Source organism: Gossypium hirsutum, chromosome A03, assembly GCF_007990345.1.
Source record: "Gossypium hirsutum isolate 1008001.06 chromosome A03, Gossypium_hirsutum_v2.1, whole genome shotgun sequence".
NCBI lineage: Eukaryota > Viridiplantae > Streptophyta > Magnoliopsida > Malvales > Malvaceae > Gossypium > Gossypium hirsutum.
This window is the reverse complement of record NC_053426.1, coordinates 76,302,607-76,314,356: the sequence shown is the minus strand read 5'-3', so window position 1 is coordinate 76,314,356 and position 11,750 is coordinate 76,302,607. Positions and strand designations below refer to the sequence as shown.

The 11,750-nt window shown below is 39.0% G+C and overlaps 1 pseudogene; it reads left to right on the top strand.

Moving 5' to 3' along the window:
* The first annotated feature begins 11,471 nt into the window (after positions 1-11,471).
* LOC121218245 (uncharacterized) overlaps positions 11,472-11,750 on the top strand; it is a 35,715-nt pseudogene continuing 35,436 nt past the window's right edge.

The window sequence follows — 11,750 nt, the reverse complement described above, 5'->3', positions numbered from 1 at the left end:
TAAGTTAGTTTATTTTTATTATTTTTATATTCTGATTTAATTTTGGGTTTTAAGTTGTAATAAGGCCGCTATTTAAATTTCTTTTTCGCTATGGTTTTATTTTCTGATTATATTTATACTATGACGAAACTGCTAGTGTTAGGATGCGCAGGTTTTCAAAATTAATGAACGTTTTCAAGACTCAACAAGCTCAACAAATGGATAGCCTAAAGATTGATAAACTGGCTTTTCATTCAATCGCTATTTTTACAAAGACCACCCCAATCATTTAAACCAGCGAATGCATACTAAGTCATAAGTCCATGTGACACGTCAGATCTGGCCATAATGTCTGGGCCGAGTTTGGGGTGTTACAAAGCCACTTGTTGATAAGATTTAGAAACACGGGGCTGAAAAATTTTGGGCTACAGTTGATGATGATGCTGAGAGAGCTGAGTTCTGGCTTGAGAAAACTATCAGAGTATTCGATGAATTATCCTGTACTCTAAAAGAATGTATCAAGTGTGTGGCATCTTTACTCAGAGATAATGCATATCATTGGTGGAAAACATTGACATCGGTGGTTACTAGTGAACCAGTTACCTGAGAATTCTTTCAGATTGAGTTTCGAAAACAGTACATAAGCCAAAGATTTCTCGATCAGAAACATAAAGAGTTTTCTAGAGTAGAAACAAGGGCGAATGACCGTGTCCAAGTACGAAAGAGAATTTGTACGATTGAGCAAATATGCTCGGGAATATATCTCCACTGAAGACATCATGTGTAAAAGATTTGTCAATGGAGTGAATGAAGTTATAAAGCTGTTAGTTGGAATTCTGGAAATCAAAGAATTTGTTGTGTTAGTTGAAAGGGCTTGTAAGGCTGAAGATCTTAGCAAAGAAAATAGGAAAACAGATTCAAAGGCTAGAGACATTAGAAAGAGAATGATGAATAAGCTGTATCAGTCTTTATCAAAGAAATCCAAAGATTTGCATACTTGCTTGAATGCTTCGATGGGATATTTGAACAAAGATCGTGCTAAACAACACTTCGGTTCTAAAGATCAAGCTACATCAGTGGCTAGTGTTGGCAGTATAAGAGACAACAAACCCGAATGTCAGCAGCGTGGGCAACGACATTTCAGAGAATGCTGGAGCAAAAGAAGTAATGCCTGTTACAAATATGGATTGTTGGATCATTTTATGATGGATTGCCCAAAATTGATGGAAAAATAGGATGTTCAGAACACGAGGCTGAGTAATACTGTAAATAGGGGTAGATCACCTAGAAACATAGGAAATGTGAGTGGAAGTAAGAAATCGACTAAAGACTTTGTTGTGAGGTCAAAGGCAAGTGCACCTGTACGAGCCAATGCTGTTCCTGCCCGAGAAGAAGTGTCATATCCAGATGTCATTGCCGGTACTTGTACTTTGTAATTAGAGTATCGAACCCCTTAGGCAAGTGTGTATTGGTTGATAAAGTGTGCAAGAACTGTCCATTGATGATTTGAGATAATTGCTTTATGGTCAATTTAATGTTGTTTCCATTTGAAGAATTTGATATAATCTTGGGTATGGATTGGTTAACATTGCATGGTGCCGTTGTGAATTGCAAACGAAAGACGATTGATTTGAGGTGCCAGAATAATGAAATTGTCTGAATTGTGTCTAATGATCTGAGTGGTTTGCCAGCAGTGATTTCATCGATGTTAGCTCAGAAATATGTGAGAAAGAATTGTGAAGTGTATTTAGCTTATGTGCTTGATATGAAAGTGACTGAAAAGAAGATTGAATCAGCACCGATAGTGTGTGAGTATCCAGATGTATTTTCTGAAGAGTTACCGGGATTATCACCGATCTAAGAGGTTGAGTTTGACATTAAATTAGTGTCGAGAACAACGTCGATATCGATAGCTCCATATTGAATGGCACCTCAGTTGCAAGAATTAACCGATAGAGGGTTTGCAAGACTGAGTTTCTCTCCCTGGGGTGCTCTTGTGACAGCCCAAAATTGACCCTAGTCGGGAAGTGGTTTCGGGACCACAAAACCGAGTCATACTAATAATTAGCCATCATATTTGATGCTTATTATATGTATATATGCATGTGTGAAAATTTCATGCTTGAATTTTGTTAATTGTAAGTGAATTTTATTAAATAGGACTTATGTGAGAAAATTTAGAAATGTGCTAGGCAAATGTGAAGTGGCCTATTAATGCATGTTATGAAAATGATGGGTTTGCATGTCAAATTACCCAAAATTTGAGCTAGTGGCTGGCCATGCTATGGGTGGAAACATGTTGGCTTAGTGTGTTATGTTAGAAAGAATAAATAAAAGGGTTAGTAATTAAGTAATGAAAAGGGAGGGGTGATGAAAACAAAGTTGTCTCATCCATCCCCCCTCCATTTGCCGTAACTAGACAAAGAAAAGAGAAAAAAAAGAAAGAGTGTGTTCATCTTCCTTACCTTCTTGCAAAGCCGAAACAAAAGGGGAAAGAGGAAGGAATTTGTCTAGGGCATTCGACTATCTTGGAGGTTAAATAAGGTAGGAGTTCATGTTATTTCTATTGATTTTTATGAGAATCTAGTAGTAGTCAAGCTCTTATTGTAACCCATATGTTGATTTTTCTTTAGTTTTGGTGACAAATTGTGCATACGGTATTATTGGATAAATGCTAAAGGATGGTGTTTTGATATTTTGGATTGAAATATTAGAAAGGGGAAAATATGAGCTACCTAAATAGATATATGTGAATTTAAAAGATGGTATGAACAAATGTGGAGTTTTGCTAGTTTAGGATTATTCGGCCAAGTGTTTATGTGGTGGAAATTAAGTGTTAAATGGAATGACAATGATATTATATGGGGGTATGTATATTCGGCCATATGAGTAAATATATAGATGATGTTAAATTTGATTATGTATAATGGGCCATATAGAGTACACATTGTGATATTAACTTTAATTCTCTATAATTGATCAAGTGGGTGATATTGGTTTATATGGTTGAATTTGATTTATGAATATGTACCTTGAAATAAAATATATCATTGACTATGTTACTTTGGAAGTAAGAATGCATTCGGCCTTGAGACAATTTATAAGTATTAGTTAAGGTTCTAATGTTTTGAACAAGAATGGTTGTAAGATGAAACGAAAATTATTAAAATATATATGAGTAATTAACAAGGGTGGTTGCCGTGTATATAATATTTATGTGTGTTATTGAAATATTTATTGGGTTAATTTTAGTAATTGGATCTTAGGTGATCAATAGCCGAATGGCTTAAAGTTAGTAAAAAGCATAAGGTGAATAAAAATAAAATGTTGCCGTATGCTTCTTTTGATATGAAACTATTAATGTTATGGGATATAAATAACTAGCAAGGTAATTAAACTAGTTGATTTATTTATTTAAGCTCAAGAACCTAAAGGAGAGGCGTCCAACAAGGGGAAATCGAAGGTCATCGAGTAGCCGACTTGGAATTATTTTACCCAACATAAAGTAAGTCATTAAGCATATAGTTTGTATTAATTTAAATGGTCATAACGTCTATGTAATGATGCTGAATGGAATGATAAATATATATATATACATGTATGTATGTGGCGATGAAAGTGTTGAATGAAAAGAAAAGAGGTGAGATGTATTGAGTTGTTGATCTCGGCACTAAGTGTGCGGGTATAAACATTTATGATCATGAGATTGGCACTAAGTGTGCGGGTTTAAATTGTACAGCACTAAGTGTGCGAGTTTGATTATGTAGCACTAAGTGTGCGAGTTTGATTATATAGCACTAAGTGTGCGAGTTGATTATATAGCACTGAGTGTGCGGACTTAATATATACTTTTGAATCACTATGGACACTAAGTGTGCGACATTATTGAGTTGATCACGGACAGCGGATCGGGTAAGTACCTTGAGTTCGTGACTAATAGGCGCTATGTTTATATTTGAAGTTGAGCTTGGTAAGTTTGAACCTATGTGACAATTATAATTGAAGTCACGTACATAAGATTTATCGTGGAATAGGTGAAAGGTCGTTTAGTCGTATGATTGTAACGAAAATAAAATGATGTATGAAAATGCCTCAAATATCCTATTGATTAGTATATGGAATGTGAATGCATGACTTGGTATGAGATTGAACCGATAGGTTTAAGGAACTATGGTATGGTTCGGTATGGATGGAGCAACTAGCCTCGTTCCATTTTGTTTCCTCTTGTGATAATGTTATTAATGGATGGTAGTGCATTGCTTATGACTTACTGAGTTATATACTCACTCGGTGTTTCCTTGTCACCTATTTTAGGTTTCTTGGACTCGTCTCTTTTTGCGTGACCGGGCCGTCATCGGAGTCATCACACCGGCTAGCAACTTTTGGTATCTTCTTTTTAGTCGGTCTAGGAGAACATTTCGGCATGTATAGGCTAATATGTTTTCTTGAAATTTGGTATGTAAACTTTTAGCCATGCGAAAATGGCATAAATGTTCGGTTGGATTCGGTTTTATAACGTTAGGTCGTAAGTCTTGGTAATTCGATTTTTATGCCATATGTCATGGCTGATTAATTTTGGTGTTAAGATTCATGATATGGCAATAGTGTAGTAGGGAGATGTTTGACAATGATTAGCCTTTGGTATGGCTAGTCATGATTATAATTTTGTGATATGTATGATGAATTACTAGTTAGATCAATGAGAAATCACGAAATGGGCATAGTTGCTTCAGTAACAGATGCTGGCAGCAGCAGTGACGTGGGATTGAAAAATTACAAAAATTAGTAGGAATGGAATTAAATAGTGAATAAATTATGTAATCGAAGCTCGATGAGTCTATTTTCATATAGAAGTAACGAAACGATCATATGGACAGTATGTTAAGAGATATTCAGGTTCTCGTGAGACAGGGCCAGAACGGTTTCTGGGTTCCCTGTTCTGACTTTGGAAATTCATTATAAATTAACCAGAGGTAATTAGGAGTCATGCCATATATGTATAGATTCCTATTTGAGTCTAGTTTCTATAGAAACAAACGGCATCAGTATTGAAGCTCTGTGCAGGGAGTTATCCAAATCGTAATGCATGAAGGTCAGTGTAGTCGCACCCTGTAATAGGGGAGAATTTAACTAATAAACTGTACTAATTGGCCCGACCAAAAATTCTAAAAAAATTCTACCATATAGGTATATGAGTCTAGTTCCAGGGAAAATCTACAGAACTGGATTTCAAGTTTCAGAACTCAAGATATGATTTTTAAAGCGACTAGTACGCAGATTGGCAGCTTGTCTGGGAAATGTCAAATAAGTGGTTTGAAGTCTGTTAACACCTCGTGTTCGACTCCGGCGACGGTCTCGGGTTCGGGGTGTTACAATTTTATTGGTATCAGAGCTATGGTTTAGTCGGTTCTAGGACTACCAAAGCACGTATGAGTCTAGCTATACATGCCTTAATGTTAATGTTTAAATGTGTGATGACTTCTGACGGTTAAAATTTTTGTTTTGATTAGTAAATGGATCCCGGTGTAGAGAGAACCTTGGCGGATGACGTTGAAAGTGTAGCGGCTACTCCTGCACAAGGGACGCCGCCTGTTGAACCTCAGTCATCTGCGAATAATCAAGGTGAGGGGGCTAAATGTGACAGCCCAAAATTGACCCTAGTCGGGAAGTGGTTTCGGGACCGCTAAACCGAGTCACCGAAATGTTTGAATGTGATATTTATTGTCTAGAATATGTAATTATGAATGTGTGAAAATTTCAAGCTTCGATTTAGTCGATTGCATGTGAATTTAGTCAATAGGACTTATGTGTGACATTTTTGAAATGTGATAGGTCGAAGCATAAGGACCTATTAGAGCATGAAATAAAAAGGGGGGACTTGCATGTCAAATTCCCCCCCTAACTAGTAGTGGCCGGCCATGACAAGCATGGTAGACCAAGTGTGATGGGCAAGACATGTCATAGACATGTTGTGTTGGTGCATCATGGGTGGAAAAAAATAAAATAAGGAGCATGGGCATAAAATAATGAAAGGGAATATGATGAAAACAAAAAAAAAAGTGTGTAGTTGTTTCCCCGCCCATTGCCGTGAGTTAAAGAAAAGAAAAGAGAAAATTTTGTTCATCCTTTTTCATCTTCATTTGGCCGAAAATTCAAAGGAAGGAGGAAGGAGTTCTTGCTTCATGTTTGGTTTGGAAGAGGATTAGGAGGAGGTTTGGCCATACTTGTATCTAGATCAAGCTCAAGAGCAAAGGGGAACTAAATCCGATAAAGGGAAGGAAAAAGTGGTCGAATAGCTATCGGAATCGTTCGACAACACCCGAGGTAAGTTCTTGAGTAAAAGAGCTTAAATTATGATTTGATTAGATCATGTTTTAAGCAAACCAAAATCATGCTCTTTGTGTGGCTATTGAGCCGAAATTGCAAGAATGATAAATGTCTTGTGTTTGAGTTTTACTAACGAAAACGAAATACGAATGTGCCATGATTTATTGTTAAATGTGCATGGTTATTTGAATGATGTCCGGGCTAAGTCCCGAAGGCTTTGTGCTAAGTGACCATATCCGGACTAAGATCCGAAGGCATTTGTGCGAGATACTAATTCCGGGCTAAGCCCGAAGGCATTTGTGCGAGTTACTAAATCCGGGTTAAGTCCCGAAGGCAATTGTGCGAGTTACTATAACCGGGCTATGTCCCGAAGGCATTTGAACGAGTAGCTATATCCGGTTAAATTTCGAAGGTACGTGATTTGGGAATGAATGATCTTGCTGTAAAAATTTCAGTAAATACTCTAGAAACATCCCAACATTGAGGTATGTTTCGTATGTGCTTGAATTTAGTTAAGCCCTTACAAATAAGTATTCGCTCAGTTGATAAACGAGCTACCGGCCTTTGGCTAAGTTGATCTTTTGTGTATGTACATAAGGGTTGGTAATGTGAAGCAAGTATGATATCGAAAATTTGTGCATATGAAATTATTCGTTTAGCTATATGAATGCTATACTTTTGCTGTGCTGGAATTCCTTGCTCAAAACTTACTAAGCATAAATTGCTTACTCCGTTTCTTTGATCCTCTATTTTATAGATTTTGGTTCTCCAGCTATCGGACTCGGGATTTTGAAGTCGAAGTCGCCCACACTATCAAAGCCCCCCCTTTTGGTACAATTTTGGTTGAACTTCGAAATGGCATGTATAGGACTACCCGTTTGTTGTGGGTCATGGACCCTTTGGACTTGTATAATTTTGGATAGCCATGCGAAAATGGCTTATATATGTTTGAGTGTAATGTTATAATCATTTGGTATGGATATGGTTATTGAGAGGTGTGGATAGGCTTGACAAGGATTGGCCATGGGAATGGTTAATCACTATCATAAATTGTGCTACTTATGCAAAAAGGGCTAGTTGAATCATGGAAACTATGAACTAGGTAAAGTCTACCTTAAAGGCAGATGCTGACAGCAGCAGTGATGTAGATTTGGAAATTCACTAAAAATAGTAGGAATGGAATTAAATAGTGAAAAAATTATGTAAACGAACCTTGGTGAATCTATTTTCATAGGAAAGTAACGAAATAATCATACGGACAGTATGTTAAGAGATATTCAGGTTCTTGTGAGACAGGGCCAGAACGGTTTCTGGATTTCCTGTTCCGACTTTGGAAATTCATTATAAATTAACCAGAGACAATTAGGAGTCAAGCCATATATGTATAGATTCCTCTCTGAGTCTAGTTTCTATAGAAACAAATGACATCAGTATTGAAGCCCTGTACATGGGAGACTTTGACTAATAAACTGTACTAATTGGCCCAACCAAAAATTCTAGAAAAAAATATGTAGATGGGCATATGAGTCTAGTTTCAGGGAAAATTTACGGAACTGGATTCCGAGTTTCTGAACTCAAGATATGATTTTTAAAGCGACTATTACGCAGATTGGCAGTGTCTGGAAATTTTTTTTAAAAAGTCTGTTAACACCTCATGTTCGACTCCGGTGACGGTCTCGGGTTCGGGGTGTTACATTTGATTGGTATCAAGCTACGGTTTAGTCGATTCTAGGACTACCGTAATGCATTGGGTCTAGCTATACATGCCATTTTATGTGATTATTTGATAGTGTGGTGATTTCTGACATTTGCAAATGTGTTTATTTATAGTAATGGATCCCGATCCTGACCGAGCGGTAGCTGATGATCTTGAGAGTGTAGCGCCTACTCCCACACAAGGGACAGCGCCGGTGAACTCTCAACCTAATGCTAGTAACCCGAATGATGAAGCTAGACAAGCTTTCTATAGCGTGATGAATGATTGGTTCAACCAATACATTCGAACTAATACGGCTGTTCCACAACCTCCCTTCCCGACTAATACAACCCCCGCACCTACAATACCTCCGGTAACTGACCAAATAAGGTCAAATAAGCCCCCAGTTGACAGAATCCGAAAACATGGGGCTACCGAATTTAAAGCTACGGATAGCGACGATGCCGAACAAGCTGAATTTTGGTTGGACAACACTATCCGGGTACTCGATGAGCTATCTTGTACACCCGATGAATGCTTAAAGTGTACTATCTCCTTGCTACGTGATTCTGCCTACTATTGGTGGAGTACTCTGACTTCTATTGTGCCCCGAGAGCAAGTAACTTGGGAGTTTTTCCAAACTGAGTTTCGGAAAAGTATATCAGTCAGAGATTTGTTGATAAAAAACGGAAGGAATTTCTTGAGCTTAAGCAAGGTTCCATGTCGGTTACTGATTACGAGCGAAAATTTGTTAGACTTAGTAGATACGCTCGGGAATGTGTTTCGTCCGAGGCTATCATGTGTAGACGCTTCGAGGATGGGCTGAATGAAGATATAAAAATGTTCGTTGGCATTCTTGAAATACGAGAGTTCGTAGTACTTGTCGAGTGAGCTTGTAAAGCCGAAGAGCTTAGAAAAGAAAAAAAAAAGTCGATGTGGGAACTGGAGAGTTTCGTAAAAGATCTTCGGGAAAGTCTCTTCAACAGGCATCGAAGAAATTTCGAGATGATGTGGGCTGGTCGACAGGCACTTCGGGCCTTTTTAGACGAGATCGTGATCGACCCCTTGTGGGTACACGAGGCACTTCGGTCGCCAGTGTTGGGAATGAACGTCGAGACAGAACGAAATGTCGATATTGCGGTAAATGGCATTCGGGGAGTTGTAGATTCCCTGACCGCTCCTGTTACAAGTGCGGATCAGTTGACCACTTCATTAAAGATTGCCCGAGGTTGTCTGAACAGAATGTAAATCAGAGTGGGAAACCGGGTGCTACCACTGCTCGAGGTAGACCATCTGGAAATACGGGCAATGCTAGAGGTGGTCAGAGAGGATCTAGAGATGCTACGACCAGATCCGAGGCTCGTGCGCCTGCTAGAGCTTATGCTATACGTGCCCGCGAGGATGCTTCTTCGCCTGATGTTATTACCGGTACTTTTACTCTCTTTGATACTAATGTAATTGCTTTGATTGACCCCGGTTCTACTCATTCTTACATATGTGAAACCTTAGCATCCAGTAAGACTTTATCTATTGAGTCTACTGAGTTCGTAATTCGGGTGTCAAATCCCTTGGGTCGTTATGTGCTTGTCGACAAAGTGTGTAAGAAATGTCCCCTAGTAATTCGAGGTTCCTGTTTTCCGGCGGACTTGATGCTTTTGCCGTTTAATGAATTTGATGTTATTCTCGGGTTGGATTGGTTGACCGTGCATGATGCGGTTGTGAATTGCAAAAGCAAGACGATTGAATTGAGGTGCGCAAATAACGAAGTAATCCGAGTTGAGTCTACGGATTTGGATGGGTTGCCAGCTGTAATATCCTCAATGTTGGCCCAGAAATATGTAAGAAAAGGGTGCGAAGCATACCTTGCGTATGTACTTGATGACAAAGAATTAGAAAAGAAACCCGAATCTGTGCTGGTGGTTTGTGAATACTCGGATGTTTTTCCTGAAGAATTACTGGGTTTACCACCTGTTCGGGAGATAGAGTTTGGTATTGAGCTTGTACCTGGGACTACGCCGATTTCGATGGCTCCGTATCGTATGGCACCAACCGAGTTAAAAGAGTTGAAAGCTCAGTTGCAAGAATTGACGGATAGAGGTTTTGCTCGACCAAGTTTCTCACCTTGGGGTGCACCAGTATTGTTCGTGAAAAGGAAGGACGGAACCATGAGGTTGTGCATTGACTATCGTCAACTGAATAAAGTGACGATAAAGAACAAATATCCGTTACCGCATATCGATGATTTGTTCGACCAACTGAAGGGAGCCTCAGTGTTCTCAAAAATAGATTTGAGATCGGGCTATTATCAATTGCGAATTCGAGATTCGGACATACCCAAAACTGCCTTCAGAACGAGATATGGTCACTACGAGTTCTTAGTGAAGCCGTTTGGGCTCACTAATTCCCCTGCGGTATTTATGGATTTGATGAATCGGATCTTTAGACCATATTTGGATCGGTTCATAGTTGTGTTCATTGATGACATCTTGGTCTATTCAAGAGATGAGACCGAACATGCTGAGCACCTGAGACTAGTGTTGTAAATTTTGCGGGATAGGCAGTTATATGCTAAGTTCAGTAAGTGTGAGTTCTGGTTAAGAGAGGTTAGCTTCTTGGGTCATGTGGTATCCGCATCGGGTATTCGAGTTGACCCGAGCAAATTTCAGCCATACTTAACTGGAAGCCTCCAAGAAATATTACCGAAGTTCGGAGCTTCCTGGGCTTGCCGGTTATTACCGACGATTTGTCAAAGGTTTCTTGATGATAGCCACACCAATGACGAAGCTACTTCAAAAGAATGTTAAGTTCGAATGGACGGAGAAATGTCAGCAAAGTTTTGATCAACTAAAAACTTAATTGACTGAAGCTCCAATTTTAGTGCAACCCGAATCACGCAAAGAGTTTGTCATTTATACTGACGCATCCCTACTTGGGTTGGGTTGCGTATTGATGCAAGAAGGTCGAGTGGTGGCCTATGCGTCGAGACAATTAAATCCACATGAGAAAATTATCCGACCCATGATCTTGAACTAGCTGCCATTGTATTTGCTTTAAAAATATGGCGACATTACTTATTTGGTGAAAAATGCCATGTATTTTCGGATCACAAAAGTCTCAAATATTTGATGACTCAAAGAGACTTAAATCTGCGACAAAGACGTTGGCTTGAGTTGTTGAAAGATTACGAGCTTGTCATTGATTACCACCCGGGAAAGGCTAATGTGGTTGCGGACGCCTTAAGCCGGAATCATTGTTTGCTTTACGAGCGATGAATGTGCACTTGTCTGTTCTACCCGACAATGTGTTAGTAGCTGAATTAAAAGCCAAACCATTATTGATTCATCAAATTTGTGAAGCCCAGAAAGTTGATGATGAATTGGTTGCAAAACGGGCTGAGTGTGTTCCGAACAAGGAATCGGAGTTTCAAATTGATGATGATGATTGTTTGAGGTTCAGAAGTAGTTTGTGCGTTCCAAGGAATTCGGAACTCATTTCGATGATTCTGAACGAAGCCCATTGTAGCCAAATGTCAATTCACCCGGGGAGTACGAAAATGTACAACGATTTGAAACGTTGGTTTTGGTGGCATGGTATGAAACGAGACATCTCCGACTTTGTTTCGAGGTGTTTAATATGTCAACAAGTGAAAGCGGAACATCAAGTGCCTTCAGGATTACTTCAGCCGATCATGATACCCGAGTGGAAATGGGATCGAGTCACAATGGACTTGTGTCGGACGCTGTCAGCT